The following is a 6,181-nucleotide window of genomic DNA, read 5'->3' on the forward strand; positions in this document are numbered from 1 at the left end:
CCTTCTAACAGGAAAAGTAACTTTCGTTATCATGGAATTATAACAAAACCTGCCAATTCAATATAAATGGAAAAAAAATATTATATGGAATTGAACGAAAATGAAAATTTGCTTGATAATTCAACTACGCTTGTTGGAGAACAATAAAAACACTACACTCAACAAGCCACCAATAAAACTCAACTGCCTAACCTATAACCAAAGTCTCATTTTAATTTGTTTTTTAAAAAAAGCGCTTGACAAACTTGCCCCGCATGCCGAAGTTGCCCCTATCTCCCCTAAATACTACACGAAAATATATTTTTATTTTCATTAATTGCTATAGTCGTTTAAAAACCAGCGTAACACACTCTTTTATTAAAGACGAGAACACTACTAAATGTTGTTCTGTACACTTTAACTGAAGTGGAAGAACGAATCTCGAATGTCCGTTCGTAAATTGGGATGGAAAGTCAAGTCCAGTTGATTAATTCGTAGTCGGGTAAAAGGTCACTTCCGGGTTGCTGTGTCACATTCGGTGGTTTGTCGAAATCCGTGCAAGAAGGCTCGGCAGAAAGAGTGTTATTTTTAGCAGCAGAAACACAACCTTTTCCACCGAGGCCTTTTGCGCTCGACGGCTTCTTCCACCATTTCTTCGGACTCCTATCTGTCTACTCCCGTCTCCCGGGTCTCCACCGTTCATTCCGCAACATTGGAATATCGTCGCTCCAGATAATGGACGAGAGACGAGGCTCTGTCGTCCGGAGTTATGACGACCACCCGTTTGACGTCGGGTGTATGCGACTCCTCCTCCGCATCCTTCGGAAGCACCCGTATTACACGAGGCCAAGACGAGGCGCCATTTTCGGGCTCAGCAGGATATCTTTCTTAATAATATAAATACTGCTCAGATTAAGAATAATCCAGGCAATGAACACATATTATACATTACGTAATACATTAATTGGAAATGGAAACCGATATAACTTCTCTGAAAGTTTGTTCGTAAAGTTCACAAATTTAGCTTTGTTTAACACTAAAAATGAAAAATATGATTAACAATTGCCTGTTCGTCTACATGTGTGTTGGCAAAATCTAGTCAAAGGCTCCTTGGAGTAATGCCTAAGAATCAGAATAAGTGGTTGAGACATCAGCTTAGAACTTAGACTTAATGATCTCTCATTTTTTCGAGATTATGGCCTTCTATAATCTACCAATGAGAAAAAAACCAGACAATTTATAGAATACATTAGTTAACCTTAAATAATAACAATAAAGATCTTATACTATAAATATTAAACATTTGTACGTTACGATTATTTTCTTTTGAAACATAAAACTTTAGTATCATTATATTTAAATTTAAAAAGAAATCTATTATAATTGCACTTACTTTATTACTACTACAATAAAACCTGTCAAAAGAGGAACCTTAATAAAACGGAAACCTGACAAACCGGAAAAAATATTCGTTACTGACTGTTAAGAGTCCGGTTTACACAGGTTTTACTGTATTTTAATAAAAAAATTAATATAAACAATGTAGATCTTTAAGTAGCCTACAGCTCTGGGGACCCAGGGCAGAAAGAGGGCCTCTATTTCTGTCAAAAATAAAAAAAATTTAACTGTTCTATAATCGGAATGATTTCAAGAGAAATTCTTTTATTAGATTTGAACTGAGTTAACCTGTAATTGTGATTACGAAATATAATTATGTGTATATATTCGTTCAGTAATTGAACAATATTAACAAGATAATTAAATATTTTTAGAACATTTAAACGTCTTTCTCAAAACTATATAAATATAGTATTCTAGGTCTATGGCCTTCCAACCTTCACATATAAAAAGACGATAGATCATTGTTTGAAATTTTAAAAAATGAAGCTGAGCGAAGACTAAAATAACACTGAAAAGTTTTGTTAGAGATTTATGTATAATTAATTGACAATAAAGGAAAAAAATCTAGCAATAAGTTGCATAACTTTCCCGGCCAAAAAAATTAAAATTACGTGTGTCTCCCTCTATTATGATATTTTATTTAAAAACTTTTCATACTATTAATTATTTTAAAATGACAAAAAGCTTAAATTTGAAGGTAAAGATGATTTTTATTTAAAAAATACTGATTCGATCGAACTTAAAGAATAAAATATTCATTAAGTTCGATCGACCATACACGAGATGTGACACGTAACGCCTTCTATTTTCCTTCCCCCCCGATCTATAATCACCAAAATTTTATAGGAACAATGGGTCTAATACACAAACTTCCATGCATAATTTCAGAAATTTTGGACAAACAGCACAAGACTTATTAAGCTTCAAAGAGGGTGAACTAAATCTTGCCCCCACATCCCTACATACAAAAAAATAAATTGTCAGAGATGTAAAGAGTTCTCGATTGAGAAATTCGATTTAGCTATTTTGTTTTAACGAATTATTAGATGTTTGTTTCATAAATGTAATGAAGATTGACAATAAATAAGCTAACCTATCAGAAAATTGTATTGATCTATTATACATCATTGAAAATCAATTATAAATGTGATTGGTGCTATGTCACGTTTACAATATTTAATACTTAAAATTCCATTAAATAGATTTTATATTAAAATTCTTAATAAAATTACATTGAATTTTCTCAATTCACAATTAAATTTTTATCACATTTAATTTATTAAACGTTTTACAATTTTAAAAACGTCGAACATCAAGCTTTACCAGTTGACAAGTGAATAAACACATGTTTTCTGCAATTATTATAAATTAAAATATGAAATAAATAATTTTTTTCGTTTAAGACTAATATATATGCTTACGTTATTTTATCGTCAATACAATTAAATTTACTCTTCACTTTGATTTATTTTTAACACATCATTAATATTTTTAGTGTATCATTAACATTGATCATTTTACAATTTACTTTAATTTCTCACGTTGTAAGTTGTAATGTAATTTTTAAAACTTTTCTAAACAATCGACTGGTATTTTTATATTTAATATATTTTATAAAATTAATTTTTTAAATGCTTTTTTTTTAATGCACTTAAAGCTGAATATGAGTATTAGTTTATCGTATTGGAATGTTATTAATGGTTAAAAATTATATTTAATGCCATTTCTAGTTCAAAATTTCCTCTTTTTTTTCTGTTTATTATGCACGATCGTATCAAAAATTGTCATTATATTGTGAATTGTTGCGTTTAAAATCAATAGAAACTAGGAATGTATACTTTTCAGGTTGGCTTCAAGCAGGTGTTAAGGTAAAAGTTCTGTCTTACGGCAGTTGTTAAGGTAAAAGTTTTGTCTTACAGCAGTTGTTAAGGTAAAAGTTCTGTCTTACAGCAGGTGATGTCGGTGTGAGTGCTGGGGCTCCTGCAGCATACAGGCCTGTAAGTTATATACTAGTCTTATTACGTGAGCTGGTAGTATCATTAAGTACTAACCTCACATGTACAAGCTTTGCCCCCCGAACATTTTCCAGGGGGAAGAACTTATAAGGTATACATATCTCAATCACTTTTACGATTTTAATTTCTGGAATTTTTTACTATATACAGGGGCAAGCAAATGCCCCATTTGTACCCTCTTTGTGGGTGACTGACCCCATAATTCCCTCGACACATCTCTGATATAAACAGAAAAAACACATTTACAATAAAATCTGTTGTAACTGACTCGCTTCACGTAATAATAAACTGTAATTTATAAAATTGCTTATATCATTATGACCTATTTAAAGGTTAAATCTATAAAAAAGTTCGAAAGTAGAAAACAATCAACAAATTAATATATAAATAAATAACATTTAACCATGACCATATAAATTGAAAGTTATTGTTTTGTAATAAAAAAAACAAAGAATTGCATCGTAAATAATAAAAAATATTCCCCAAATATATTGTTAACAATACTAATTTATTAATTTAGATAATTATAAGTTACTAAAATCGAATAAATCTTTACGATTTTGCAAATGTCAGAATAAAATAATAATAATAATAGAATTTGTAATATAATTACAAATTTATAATTAATTAATTTAAAATATTTTAACATTTGACATAATTCTATAATAACTATAATATATAAAATAATATTGTGTTTGATTCATAGACCTAATTTGTAGGAATTTAGAAATTTAGGACAGACATTCTTATGTACTGTATAAAATTGATTGTAATAAACAAGTGAATGAATGTTTATTGTTAGTAAGACTATAATTAAAGCTAATTTTAAATTATATTTTTATTTAATGAATTAAAAAATCATATTAATATGGAGACAATTACAAATGCACACTGTATGAAGTAGATCCCCCGTTTTACGACCTTTCTGATTTATGGAAAGGGTCTTTTATTAATTACGTTTACAGGTTATGGAAATGAAAGTGCATTATTGTATACAATAGCGGAAGAGGAGGTCAAAACTGGCTCAAAATTGTATAACTAATTAATGGGCAATCCCAAACTTATACAGGTCGTAAAATGAGTCGTTTGTGTTCTCAATAATTAAGAGTAAAGTTCGATATTATGTTTCTGAATTAGAAGTATTAACTGTATAATATAACATATTAATAACATATAAAAATATAGTACTTTATAGTCATAAAAGGAATTTTTATCGGTCGTAAAAGCGGGGATTATAAATACAACGGTCGTAAAGCGAGGACATGCTTTACATTTCAATAGAATGATACGAACTATAATATATATATATATTTATATAAAATATTAATTATTTAAATTGTAAAATATATTAAATTCATTTTAAAAACCTTAAAGNAAAATAAATAATATATACTTGTTTGTAAGTGTAGTATATTTAAAAATAATTCTTATATAAGGTGTTAAACAAAAATAATTTCGAATTTATATAGTAGAAAGTACATACCATACTGAATAAACAACACTTAGTAAATATAGAATAAAAATTCAACCGTTTCTGAGATGTGAACATCTTTGTATATTATAGTATGACTGATATATTGACATTTACGTGTTGTATGAGACATGAAGGAAAGAATAAACTTGCCAAATTTTTACCTAGTTATTTAAAGGTGTTCCATATGTCCTCCTTCCACTTTTGTGCACTCTTAGCACCTTCCTACGGAGCTCTTTAATTCGATATTTACAGGTGTTCCATGTGTATAAATCTCTGTATTTATACTATAAATATCTTTATAAATTAACATTTAAGCATGTACTTTCCTTATATTTTCATATAAATTTAATATACAGCATAAGTGTTTAAAAACAAACAAGTTACGCCACTTATAGTGTATGACGTTTATGGAAGGTAAATAAGGAAAAGTTACTTTTCATTTAATTTTACTTAAGTTTTTTTTTAATTTTTTAACTTAATTTTATAAATTAAACTATTAGAAATAGTCTCAAATCTTGTATATATTTTATAATTAATTCTTTATAGCATAAAATAGGAAATTTACTGTTAAAATAAACAATTCCTCATAATTTTAATAAAAATTAAAATAAAATTCTATTACAATATATCATTTTGTAGAAAGGAGGTGAACTTAAAGAAAAATTTATAAATTTCATAATAGCCTAATTTCTAAATAAGCAAATTTTAAAGAAATTATTTGTTTTTTTTTCTAGTTACAACTGAACTAAAACTTGAATTTATTTATTTATTTTTTTAAATAATACAAAAAAACATAAAAATAGTCTTATAGCTCTGAATCACAAGATGAATTTGTTAAGGAAAATAAGAAAATTTTCCTACTTTAATTTATGACATTATTTTAATGGCAATTATGACGAAATTTCTTGTTATCTTCATTAATGTCAGCATTTCAATAGAACGTTTTCTTTACTAAAGTTTCAAGGTTAAGTAGCAGAACAGATTTCCTTTAGTCTTTATTAGTAAATTGCCATTTGCAATAACTACGTTGTTTGTTACCAGAAATAGGTAAAAGAATGTTGACGAAAGAAACGCAATTCGTATTTCATCTACTATAAATACGCCATCGAACTAATCCTTCTTACAGTTTTCCTCCATACCTTCGAAGGAACAACAACAATCATGAAGTATACTTACCTTCTACTCTTTATCGTTGCAATGGGTAAATATATTTTATATTTATTTCAAATCATAAAATCTTATAAAGTCTACCAATATTATAATTATCGTTGTTTAGATATTTAAAGATTAATTATCAATAGTTTTTAGACGA

This window comes from Centruroides sculpturatus, unplaced genomic scaffold (assembly GCF_000671375.1).
Source record: "Centruroides sculpturatus isolate CEXI.00-Female unplaced genomic scaffold, Cexi_2.0 scaffold90, whole genome shotgun sequence".
Classification (NCBI taxonomy): Eukaryota; Metazoa; Arthropoda; class Arachnida; order Scorpiones; family Buthidae; genus Centruroides; species Centruroides sculpturatus.